Source organism: Dermacentor variabilis, chromosome 5 (assembly GCF_050947875.1).
Source record: "Dermacentor variabilis isolate Ectoservices chromosome 5, ASM5094787v1, whole genome shotgun sequence".
Classification (NCBI taxonomy): domain Eukaryota; kingdom Metazoa; phylum Arthropoda; class Arachnida; order Ixodida; family Ixodidae; genus Dermacentor; species Dermacentor variabilis.
Window position 1 is genome coordinate 62,273,397 of NC_134572.1, and position 13,588 is coordinate 62,286,984.

Sequence of the window (13,588 nt, forward strand, 5' to 3'; positions counted from 1 at the left end):
GGAGCTCACTCTACTTTAGTGTACGTACGTACACATCTTGTTTCCCATTTCTCCCAGAATGCGGTCATCAGACGTGGGAAGAAGAGCACATGTTATTTATTCATCATCATCAGCAACAGCCTGTTTTATGTCCACTGCAGGACAAAGGCCTCTCCCTGCGATCTCCAATTACCCCTGTCCTGCGCCAACCGATTCCAACTAGCGCCCGCGAATTTCCTCATTTCATCGCTCCACCTAGTCTTCTGTCGTCCTCGATTGCGTTTCCCTTCTCTTGGTATCCATTCTGTAACCCTAATGGCCCAACGGTTATCTAACCTGCGCATTACATGACCTGCCCAGCTCCATTTTTTTCTCTTGATGTCAATTAGAATGTCGTCTATACCCGTTTGCTCTCTAATCCAAACCGCTCTCTTTCTGTCTCTTAACATTATGCCTAGCAATCTTCGTTCCATCCCTCCTTACACGGTCCTTAACTTGTTCTCAAGCTTCATTATCAGTCTACAAGTCTCTGCCCTATATGTCAACACTGGTAAAATGCACTGATTGTACACCTTCCTTTTCAATGATAATGGTAAGCTTCCAGTCAGGAGTTGGCAATGTCTGCCGTATGCGATCTAACCAATTTTTACTGTTCTGTGAATTTCCTTCTCATGATCAGGGTTCCCTGTGATTAATTGACCTAGGTAAACGTACTCCTTCACAGACTCTAGAGGCCGACTGGCGATCCTGAACTCTTGCTCCTTCGCCCGGCTATTTATCGTTATCCTTGTCTTGTGCACATTAATCTTCAATCCCACTCTTACACTCTCTTTGTTAAGGCCCTCAATCATTTGTTTAACTCGTCTGCATTGTTTCTGAATAGAATAATATCATCGGCAAACCAGAGGTTGCTGAGATATTCGCCGTCGATCTTTACTCCTAAGCCTTCCCAGTTTAATAGCTTGAATAATTCTTCCAAGCACGCAGTGAATAGCATTGGAAAGATTGTGTCTCCCTGTCTGAACCCTTTCTTTATAGGTATCTTCCTGCTTTTCTTCTGTAGTATTAAGGTAGCTGTAGAACCTCTGTAGGTATTTTCCAAGGTATTTACGTAAGCGTTCTGTACTCCTTGATTACGTAATGCCGCTATGACTACTGTTGGTATCTCTACTGAATCAAATGTATTTTCGTAAGCTATGAAAGCCATATGGAGATGCTTATTATACGCTGCGGATTTCTCGATAACCTGATTAATGACATGGATGTGATCCATTGTAGAGTATCCCTTCCTGAAGCCAGCCTGTTCCATTGGTTGACTAAAGTCCAGTGTTGCCCTTATTCTATTGGAGATTATTTTGGTAAATATTTTATATAATACTGGGAGTAAGCTGATGGGCCTATAATTTTTCAATTCTTTAACGTCTCCCTTTTTGTGGATTCGTATAATGTTTGCATTCTTCCAGTTTTCTTGGACCCTTGCCGTCGAGGGACACTTCGTATAAAGAACCGCCAGTTTTCCAAGCATTATGTCTCGTCCATCTTTGATTAAATCGACTGCTATTCCATCTTCTCCTGCCGCTTTTCCTCTTTGCATGTCTTGCAAGGCCCTTCTGACCTCATCGCTAGTTATAGAAGTTTCTGTATCCCGTTCATTACTGTTTCTAATTGAGGTATTGCTGATGATATTACCCTGCCTATGTTTTAGTGCATACATATATTGGTTTGTCCTGACGTAGTAGATTTGCGGAAACCCGCAAAGTGGAGAGAAGTAATGAATAAAGTTCATTATTCATTGGTTTGTCCTATGCCAAGTTTCCTTCTCACTGATTTTAGGCTGCGTCCAGTTTTTTACGGCTTCTTGTTTTTCTCACGTTATAGTTTTGAATATCACTTATTTTCACCTTGTTGATCAGTTTCAAGAGTTCCGCGAATTCTATCTTATCTTTTGAGTTTATTCAAATTGTTCAAAAACAGTTTCTTATTAGCACATTAATTCAAAAATTAACACAGCGCGTTAGAATAGGCACAAGAATGGCAGCATACATTTATGGCACTGCAGCCATTCATAATCGGCCTAACTTCAGTTGCTGCCGTGCACTTCGTTTCTTATCATGAGACATATTTAGACTCTTGATGTAGAAATACATTTGTTTGACGACGTAAAAAGCGATCAACTTCGCGCTTAATACCTTGCAATGTTCACTACAACCAACACCGCCAATGCTGCTACTGTTGATGAGTGCCAACACATTCATAATGCTGTCTAGATGTAGCTAACTCTTGCTAAAGCAGCCAGTGAAATTGTCAAGTTCACTGATAAACACGAAAAGCTTCAGTGAAGGGTAGAGAAGACCAGCGAAGACGCAATATTTCGCGAAACCGGCAGCATTTAAGCACTTTCCATTTGAAGCAAACAGCAGAAGCTGGTTCATGCATGTACTAAGCTTTGTTTTCAGTACACACTTCTTTGCGACAAAGTCTGCCACATAATAAGTAAGTCCTGAGTTACTACGGTTAATAATATATAGGTGGTCCGGCACAGTCAGAGAACTGCTATCAAGCGAACCTTCGGCGCCTTCAAGATCTCCCTCATCAAGCAACAAGTCAATCAACTGCTGCTGCTGGTACATAACGGCCTGGTTTTCAGTAGTCAAAAGCGAGTTTACAACTTCCTCTTGAATGTTTGATCCAATGACGCTCTTGGCAGTATTGTAATAGCTAAGGCAATTAATGGCAATTAACGCCGCTTTGCGGAGCCGGAGTTTTTCATGTCAAATATGCAGGCAGGGTGGGCAGAATCGTCGGAACCGCAATAGGAACAAGAGTTGGCATTCCCCTTGGCATTCGAACTTCAACACCATTTACGGTATGCACGTAGACTCTCGCAATAAAATGCGGTTCAAGGTGCAACTCGCGCTCCCAAAGAAGTCGTCGTTCTTCGTCTTTCAGGGCTTTAAAAAGAAATAACTTATAACTTTGTTGCACACGTGCATATCTAGGTGTGCAACCTGGTGCGTAACAATGGTTTAAACGCTGCTTTTTAAGCTGTTTCACAAGGATAAACAAGCACACGACACAAAAAGAGCACCGCCGGCCATGCCGCAGAGATAACTAAACCATAGAATAAAGAACACTAAATGGGAAGAGTGGTCCAAGTGGGCGATGACAGCGCCGCCGCTACTTTCGCCGCGAGCGGGGACAGAAGCAAGCAAGGGGAACCAACGTTTTTAGATCTAAAAGAGATCTAAAAAGATCTAAAAGAGATCTAAAAGAGAAAAAAGAAGAGAAAAAGATCTAAAAGAGATCTAAAAACGTTGAGGGGAACCGTTGTCAGATGGGAAGAGGACTTGGCACCTTCGAAGGCGCCACGTCCATAAGCTTTCATGTAGCAAGGGGAGCGTGCTTCTGCAAAGGCATTGGCTTCTGTCACGACACTAGAAAGCCTTCTAGTTCACTAGACTCCGTCGCATATGTCAATGTTAATTTTGCGACATTTTACTTGCATAAAACATGACGAAATGACACGTACTTTTTGTTAACATTGAGGGCGAAGGAACCAAACTAGTTAGGCATGTTTGAAGTGTAAGCCATGTACTTCAGTATTGTTTTTGGAGAAATATCTAACGTTAATGTATACAGCGAGATTATTTTGAGGAATACTGAGAGCACTGAGAGTAACTGAGAGGCACAAATCTTCAAAAGGGTATGTTACTGCGGTTTCGAAAGTGAAACTTTTAGTATGCTAGCGTCAAAAATTATTAGGAATCTACAACCACGCTTAGAAACTGTTTCTTAAATGTTAGTTCTGGTAAATAATTAAACTAAAGTACAAATATTTTTTTAGATTATTCTGCGTTGTAGTTGGTCATTTAGCGGCTTTGTTTTTGCATTGCAAGAGTTGTCTCTGCTGTCCGACAGAGGTCCGACAGAAGGTAGGAAGTAAAATTATTGTGCAGTGGTTGCAAAGGTCCGGCCGTGCGTTTATCACTTGAAATTGAATTTATGCCTTCGAGTGAGTATCATTTTTCAACGTTTCGTTCATCTTGCGTGAGTACTAGCTGTGCTCCGGCTGTGTGCTTGGTCTGTGACCGGCCTGCAGTTACTTGCATAAAAAAATTCGTCCGCCATTTTTATAGTGCACTGGGCTGTTGTCAAAAAATGAGGGGACTCGTGCGAGCACATTTTGTGATGAAAAATCGCCTAAGTTGAAGCTTACAGACCTCTGGTAAGGTGAGATTTCTTTACGAATTGCTTCTTTACTAACGTTTGCCAGATTAGCGCCCGTGTATTCATTTTGTTGGCTTCCGTAGAGTGTAAAAACACCAGCACGCGAATACTGGACAATATCGCTAAAAGGCGCAGCAGTCTTGGAACTCCTTTGGCTAGGCAGTTGAAGAAACCGAACTTCCGCGCAATTCGGACGAGTTTATATCATTCCTTAAGTGCATCGCAGGGTGAGTCACGTTCACGTGGATTGCTTGTTTTGTGAAACCTGTTCCTACGTTTCTGCACAACTCCGGTTCACTGGTGCAGTGACCTTCCTTAATGCGATGAATTTTGTTTCACAGCCTGCGATCGTATTGTCTGTCAGTTTTTGTTAGTTTTCTGTTCAGTATATTAGCCGGTTCTCCTACTCAATCAGTCATTTATTTCGCTTCGCCTCGGCCTGCGCCTCCGCGTCCGCGCAAACAATGACCGTGTTACGCGACAACTGTGCAGTGGCCTAGATTTGACCGCTGACCGCGAAGGGTCAGCGGAAAAGCGTTTCATCCCCGTGGAGCCACGAGTCTTTTGGCGGTTTCACGCCACCTAACGCAACTGAAACCACGCATTCGTCAGCTGACGTTTTTAGAAGCACGGAAACGGCGTGGGTCGCACATGCTTGTGCAGCGCACTTCGAAAGCGAGACACAATTCTAAAATTCTTTTGTTCGTGGACAGTTCTATTCCTCTCAGTCTTGCCTCCTGTCTCTTTGTGCGGGCGTGGTGGGCTGCGTGATTTTCGGCGTGCGTTTATTTCTGTTTAAACGATTATGCTGGCCCTTACCAGCGGTGCGGACACAGGCTGTCTTATCACGGTGGCTGTGTTGTCATCGTAGGCGCTGTTGTAGCATTCGTTGTACTGAATTCGTTTTGACGTTCGTGCTAAGGTTTTCTTAAGAGGTCATGCTACCGAAGTAACTATCAATCGTCTTGAATCGTTTTTAGCCGTGACGGACAAGGACAGGTGGAAGACCTGCTTCTTAGCTTGTGTCCTTGTTTGTCAACGCATTAAACACTATTCAACATTATTAACAAACCTTCCTTAATTTCGTCATTAACTCTTTATCACGGTATTACATTAGGGCATTCAGTTGGCCATTCTGAAAACCCACAGTTAAGAACATGAAGTAAGTTTAAAGCGATTTAGGTACTTTCTATATTTACAGAATTAATGAAGGGTGGGTCTAAAAACAAGTTGTGTATTAAAATTGGGGAATAAGCACACCACGATAATTACATCTTTCATTGAAGACAACCGACCATGGTAGCTCAGTTGCTATGGCACTTTGCTGCTGAGCACAAAGCCATTGAATCGCTTCCCTGCCTCATTTCGAGGTGGCAAAGTGCAAACACAGTTTGTGTACTTGGATTAAGGCGCATGTTAAAGAAAGAATGCTGAGTGGTCAAAATCTGGGGCCCACCAATACGGCGTCCCACATAAACCAATGTGCCGTTTTTGGATGTTAAACCCCACAGTTTAACTCAATTGATGGTCACAGACTGCACGCAGATGTGAAGTGCTAAATGTGGAGAGGTTCGAGTTTTACTGCTTACTGAATTAAGAAATAAAAAATGTTCACGTGAGCATAGATTCCAGCCAAACATTGTTGGCCATTCAGGCTTCCTTCAGCTTTGTTAACATTAGCCATAGTAACAGAAAGTTAGCATTTTTGGTACCTCTGTAAGCACCACTTACTGATAATTGGCCTCTTTAACATGCACGGGTGCACTATAAACATTGGTCACTGAAGAGTTGAAGTGTTAAAAAGGACACTAAATTGGTACATTAATTCGAGCAACATCTGTAAATTGTGCTTCTGCAATAACAAAGCAGCTGCCTGTATTTTGCCTTCATAAGCCTGAAGAGATGCAGAAGCGAAAGACGAGTGGTGGTGGCAATCCTGAAGTTCCCACACCTACTCGCCATAAAGTTATGGATTTTGACAGCGTCTATTCGGGTCTAATTAATTGTTTATAGGCAAAGACCATAGAGTTTCTCACTATATCACGTAGAGGGAAATCTGGCCCTGCTGCGCTGTGGTATGCATGGTAATGCCGGTATATTGTGACTTCGGATTAGCATCGTTCTTGGAGAGAGACGCAAGCACCGTTCCGTCTGTCACAATGATTTTCTACTAAAATAGCACGTAAAAAGCTGTTTTAGCTCTATTATTACACAAAAACATGTTTTGTTGAACTATGAAAACTTGTTATTGCATGTACAATTTTATGAACCGTAAAAGTGTCAGCAGGCCGCTAAAGTTGCAGGACAGACAAGATTCATGCGTGCTTTGGAATAGCTTGTCATCTGTTCTTGCTTTTCTTTGCTTGGTTATGCATTGTAGGTGAGGAAACTTCACTGGAAGATGTAATATGCATGAATAGAAATGTTTTAGGAAGATTTTACTTTAAGAACACATTATTTGTGTAGCCATAGCTACGCTTTAGACGAAGCCTCTTACAAAACAAGCCTAGCAGACACATATGCCGTCATTCCCATGACGGCCAGTGACCCTTTGGAAACTCTCATAGACGGTGGCACCAGATTTCCCTCTAGGTGTCATAGTGAGAAACTCTATGGCAAGGACATAATAAATTGTGTTCTAAAGCAATGAAATGGCCAATGTGGCAAGCTTTTGAGAACTTCTGCTCCAAAACAATCCAAGTATGAGAAGATACTTCAAAATCTGTGAGATTGCACCAATGTGTTGCAATAGGTTACGGTTCCAAACTTTAAAATAATTAATCTGCCCTTCATTTTTCTCCACTTTGAATAAATTTTCTGCCAAGCAAATGAAAATCATAGCTTTTTGAAGAATATTAGTCTAAACTCATTGTGTTGCTCTTTATAGCGTGCCTTTGAGGCAAAAGCCGGATGAGGGAATACTAAATAATGGCTCACATTTATCATTTCTATTTCAGATACGTTACATCAATGACAAGCACCACTGCACCACAGAGGTAATGTCTGTTTTGCCTGCAAAGGGGTTAGATGAGGGGGTAGATAAGTGTTTAAAGGAAGTTGTTTAAATTGAAATTCTAATTGCCCCTAATTTGTGGTCTTCAGCTAATATATTGTCTGCAGACAGCAGTCATACCTCTCTCCACCACCTCATGATCTTGTCCTGTGAAATTGTGAATATTATTGTTCCATCAGCAGTCACTGAGTCAGTTTATTGTAAAAGTTTTGGCACTTTAAGAGAATATTAGGCATTGCAGTGCACCTTCCAACAGGACAGAACCTTTTTTCTGTTGTCTGAACGTTCCTAGAATTTTCTCCATGAAGTTCCGACAAAATGCCATGGAAGTTTACATAACCTTGTTTTGTTTCAATTTCAAGCAATGTACCCCATTTATTTTCGATGCCTGGCACACCTTTAACTGTTTAGGCTGAAGGTGCACCTGCACGCTTGGTGCTTCAGGGTTTTTTGCCAAAGAGATTGCCACTGCTTATGCAAAAACGTGAGCTCATGTCATATATGGAGAAAACTAAAGCCAATAGTTATCTAGATGACACAAATGGATGCAATTTTACTCGGCTCTTTTTATGCCTGCAGAGGAATAGTGACAAGTACACTAAATGCAGTTCATTTGAAACCTTCGTGTACCTTTCAACCAAAGTTAGACGTTTGCTGTGACTAAGTACAACTGCTGTATTGGTCATCTGTAGATGTCAAACTTAGTTGCTAGTAGTATATTTTCCACAGACCACTCATGGACATAATTGCTTTTCAAGTTGATTCTTGCTAAGAAGAATCATGTTACAAATGTGAAACACGTCTTTAAAGACAAGGTCTTCTTTGGCTACTTCAGACAGATTTTGGATTCGTGGGATCTGACTTTCTGGCCACTTTGTCTCGTAAATTACACGTCTTGAGGTCTTTTAGTACATGTTGCACAACAAAAAAGCTGCCAAAATGAAGCTTGCAACGAAAAAGATGAACCAAGTTAGTCTAGAGCTATGTATGGAGCAGTAATAATGCGTAACTAGCACAAAAACAATGAAATTAAACCGAGATGTGCTCGTTCGAACTATGCACACCTATATCTGAACTAGAAGTGTGGCTTTACGGAAATTATGATGCAGCTCCAGAGATAGTGTAGTTTAAAGATGCAGGCTGATGCTGAAGGTTGTGCTTTCTAAACAAACCACATGGTACAATAATGCTCCCAAAAGACCTTGTCTCTTATTGTTGTCAACTGCTGTTAAGTGTTCTTTTATTTCTTAAATATCACGGTTAGATGCCGACAGCATCTTCATGTGTGCGGAGAAAGTAACTTTCTTCAGGTTTCCTTTCTTTGCTTAAACACAAAGATGGAGGTGTGACATCATGTGGTAGGCTGGCATGTTCAAGGCATATTCTGGATTTTCATGTCAACTTGCAGTACTCAAAGCGCACTCCATTGGTGCTTTTCGTTGCCTTTAAAAAAAAGTTATGCGCTTTTACAGGGACCCTGAAACGATTTTGACGATTTTGTTTAAACGTACTGAGTTGTTAGAGTAGGTCCTTCTGATAATTCATTGACGCATCTAAGTGCTCCGCGTAAAGCGGATAATTTATTATAAGGTTTTAAAAATGTACATCGCTGCCGATCGCAGCACACTGCTTGGCGGAATTTTCAGCTGCCCCTACCCATATGACGTAAATCACCCAATTGACGTCAGTAGGGCGAGCTATCCGATTGGCTGCCCAGGGCGCGTCATTGATAATTTTCCTGTTACATCCCGTTACGCTGGAGGATTACTACCACGATAACGTTTTGCGAGTCCGGTATTTGGGTAAACGCAAGTGAGGGGGCAGGGCCTGGCCGCTTGACCTTGCCGTTTCACGGGATGAACAGAAGCGCAAACGTGAATGATCTGCATGGTGCAGCCACCTGGTGGCACAGAGCTCGACCAAACAAGCAGTAAACCTGCAGTAAATCAAGCAGTAACGAAGTGTATTCATCTTTGCTGCTGGCGTAAATTTTTCTCATGAGTGTAATCGTTAACACATTGTTTTTGTAAGTGATCAAAATGTTCGAAACAAAGAGCAATATTCGCTCTTCGTTTGGCTGGTTAAGCTCTGCACGAACAGGTGGATGGACCGTGCAGACCAATCAGGCCGCTGATGTACGTCTACGCTAAAGTTCCTTCATCAGCTTTAGTTTGTGCCTCCAGCTGTCCGTCGAAAGGCCCAGCCCGCTTGTGGTTACTGGAATACCAGACACGTTCGGCGCTGTGACAGAATGCTCGCAACACGTGCTGCTTCGATAGCTCTCGCTTGTGGTCGACTGCCAAGCAGCTGCTGATGAGGTTGGAGAGGCTTCATGCGCTTGCCCCTAGAGAACCGGAAGTAGACGACACGATATGCCATCATGACGCAGACCCAGTGAAGACGGAGTTTAGCCCCAATCACTCGGCGAACGAGTTGAGAAAATGCATGGCTATGGAGGAGCGTAACTTATAATCGTCCGTAGCTGCCCTAATATGAGACACTTCACACAAATTTTGGTACGAACGATTAACTTTAGCTGTACCCTACGCGTCTGCAAAATTTGTCCGTACCGTTTCAGGGTCTCTAAGTGCTTTTTGTTTTCTTAGACGGCTTAATAGTCAAGATCAAATAGGTGTGAATCTTCAGAAAAGTTGGTGGCAAGAATATGTTTAACCAATTCCACGCACCCGCTTGTATCTGACTTTCTATCCAGTATTAGTGTATACAGCATTGTAATGTATAAAAGGTCTTGGAAGGATATAATTTGCCAAACCTTTAGCCCCCATTTTTGGTAACCCCCATTCCAACAAGAATCCTTTACAAACACCTGAGCTCTCATAGGTGTCAGATTAGGCACACTCAATGTTTTTAACTCTCTATTGCATTTGTTTTGCATTTATGTAAGTGTGCAGGTTAACAAATGAACCTTTGAATATGTTGCAACTCAACCATAGCTATGGCCGTGTCCACACCCTTTCGCGTGGCAGCAGTTTATAAGCACACCGCTGCTCTGTGGTAGCTGCGGAGGGCAGTGATGCTGCCACCATGTGCGGTTGCTGTAAAGCAACAAATCAGTCCTCAGGGATGCCTATATTCCTTCATTGTAGGCATCTTCACCATAGAGCCGTTAAGAATACACATGGCAAGATAGGAATTTGGGCGGGACGTATGAAATCCTTTGTTACGCCAGCCATTTTGCTGTAGAGGCATTCAACTGTACTACTCAGTCTATGCGAAGCTAGTAATTTTAAAGATTTTGGCAGTAAACCCACTAGAAGCACTGTCTTCAAGACAGTTTTGTGACAGTAGTAGAAGTACTTTTGAGCTTGTATGTTTACTTTAGACAGCTTTGCTTATTTTATCTTTGTGTAGGAGATATGCAGGTTCTTAAATGCCTTGAGCATCTGTACTGAAGAGGTTGGTTTGCTTTCACTGAATGTGCAGCACTTGTAAGGAGTGACAGTTGTCTGCTTAAAATGTATACCTAAAAGAATGAATGGCCATTATTCTCCATAGTTAGTCACTAAAACACGCTGCTTGCTACTATTATCTGGTGGTTCCTACCAATAGTGCATAGATGCCTTCTGTTGTTGAATTGGTCTGGCGCAGTTGGGGCATTTTGAAACAATGGAAATGTCTACGGCACTTTGTGATAATTCCAAATTCCAAATGGTATTGCTGAGTGTGCTGCAGGAAAAGTACCCCGCAGATTTAGCCAAGGCCATGTACTGCACGTCTGGCTGCAGTGTTGGCTTCCTTCATTCACAAACACCTGGTGGCTTGGCTAATGATGTTGCATGCCTGCTATGGAAATGCTGTAAATACGGGCAGCTGTCTGAAGATTATGTACAAACACGTGTGAGCTATATGTGCACTGCTTTTGCCAGGACTATCAATGGTGTCTTCTCAAGTAAGGAAGAAAATGACATTTTTCTCCTGTTTTATGGTTCCTTGCAATGCATTGAGCATAAGTACTCGAGCTGAAACTTGGGGCTAGCAAGTTCGTGTTTATTACTGTGAACCAAAGTGCCAAGGGACAAACAGATGGAAAGATAGATGAACTGACCGCTATGTTACAAGGAATGGCCTTATATATTTGCATAAGCTGCATCTGTTTAAATCTTTACACGAGGGATAAGGAGTAAAATAGAGAGAAAACAAGGACAAACACAATGGAACAGTTGATGTACCTTCTGTACATTGTCACAGAAGTGCTACTAATACAATCTTCGGCCTTCTTGATATGCGAGGTACTTCTGTCACACCTTGCGTTATGTCTTCGTTATGCGGGAACAAAAATATTTGCATCCGCCTTTCTCACAATGATTAAGTAACTGACTCCTGCCTTAGTTCTTTTAGTATCATATTGATGCACCTGCTAGTTTGCCACACACAGTACTGACCACATTATTTACACTACTTAAAATTTGCATATAGTGCTGTCGGCCAGAAAGAACAAAGCCACTGTGTGGGTGGCCGCAGCTGACTCTTGTCATCAAGTGTCTGTTCCGTCTGTACTGCTAGAAAATATTGCAGAAATGGAGAACAGGTCCTTACACTCCAAAGCTTTCTTGCACCAGGAGTTCATGGGACTGACCTGAACATAGCCGGTGCTTGGCAACACTCAGGCGGCTTGTGGCTTCACCTCTTGTCACAAAGGCTGTACTTCAGTGTCTTCTGGAAAGCAGCAGGTGCCTGAAGGGCAGATTTCGCTTCCTTCAGTCCCGATGCAAATGCAAATATTCACGGTGCATATAAAACATCTACCTTGTTTACCCTCCAACATGCTGGCTCCCTAGATACAGAGTGTCCCTGCTAACTTTAGCCAGAGGATAAAAATATGCGAATGCCACATAGCTGGACAGAACCAAGGTAATGTTGTTTGGCGTCTCTTGGAGATACTCAAATTATTTTTTTCATTCTGCCTCATTAGATAATTAGTCTTACTAATTAATCAACTTCTGAAACTTTATAATTCAATGAAAAGTGTCAATGAGGGAATTGTAGAGCGACACGAAAAACTCCCAATACAGCTTTCTGTTCCTCAGTACATGCTACATAAAAGTGTTTTTCTGATCATGGAAGAAGCCCGCGAGAATGCGAGACGTGAAAGTGCCTCGAGCGGCCAGTTGAACGGCAATTTTGCGTGCATCTGTGGGCTTCTTTCATGCTCAGAAAAATAATTTTATGTAGCATGTACTGAGCAACAGAACGCTGTATTGGGAATTTCTCGTGTTGCTCTGCAATTTTCTCATTGACACTTTTCATGTAATTGTTTGAGAAGTTGATTAAATAATTAAGACTAATTATCTAATTAGGTGGAGTGAAAAATGAGCATCTCCAGGTGACGGCAAACAACATTACTTTGGTTCTGTCCAGCTACGCGGCACTTGCGTATGTTTAAACTCTGGCTAAAGTTAGCTGGGACACCCTGTATATTGTATGCTACGCTGTCGTGTTGACGTATGGAAAATAGCGGCATCAGCCCTTTCTGTTTTGTAATAGAATACCATTTGTGGGACAAATTTGTATCTGCACTGCCTGCTTTCCTTGTTTTATTTGAAAGGATTAATGAATTGCATTTGACTGGTAGCCTGTTTCACCTTTATAGGTTGGTTGTGGCAATGAAGTGGCAAATATGGCCTTCATGCCAGTGGCCTTATTTTGCAATGATTTGTCATTTTCTGTTTCCTTTGTTGGTTCTTTTATTCACTGTGTGAAGCGGCTGATTCCGGTAGTGTGGCAGAGTGCTAGCCAGTGGCAAAAACTCAAGTGAAATAGACAAATGAAATGAATTCTTGGCTCCCTCCAAACAGCTATACCCTAGCTGATGAACGAAAGTTATTAGTATCCTCATTTCCGATTTGAGAGTATATTGTTGCACAGCTGATTTGAGGTCACTTTATTTTGGAAATGTTTCCTAGCAAGAGACTACTGATGGAATTTCCATGGTTATATTCTTTAGCAGGTAACTCTGCAAAAGCCATGCAGTTAGCATGGTCAGAGAAGCCTTACTCTGCGGCTTTCTCAGTACAGCTGTTTTTGATCAGCAACACATTTTACAGAATAACTACTTCACACATTATAACTGCAACTTGTGGATGTCAGGCTACCTCAAAGCACATGCTTTCAGTATTTGACATGCACTGTTTTGTGGAAGTTACGAACTTAGATTCTTACCAACTTGCCCAATTTGAAATCCTAATGCTATGTTTTGGTCACAAATGGAAGTGCTTTGGGCGCTCCACTGAATCAGTGGTAAATAGGCTCACATATGCGATGCCTTCCGTGTAGTAGTTACAGTAGACCCTCATTAAGGCAGACTTCAAAGGACCATAAAAATCTGTTCATCTTATTGAAAGTTTTTAA

The 13,588-nt window shown here is 42.1% G+C and overlaps 1 protein-coding gene across 1 annotated transcript in view; it reads left to right on the plus strand.

Annotated features, from left to right (window-relative positions):
* Positions 1 to 3,882: 3,882 nt before the first annotated feature.
* Positions 3,883 to 13,588, plus strand: part of Cul1 (cullin 1) — a 56,337-nt gene continuing 46,631 nt past the window's right edge. The window contains exons 1-2 of the mRNA XM_075692578.1: positions 3,883 to 3,991; positions 7,164 to 7,202. The gene's annotated coding sequence lies outside the window, so the exon portion shown is untranslated. The remainder of the gene's footprint in view (positions 3,992 to 7,163; positions 7,203 to 13,588) is intronic.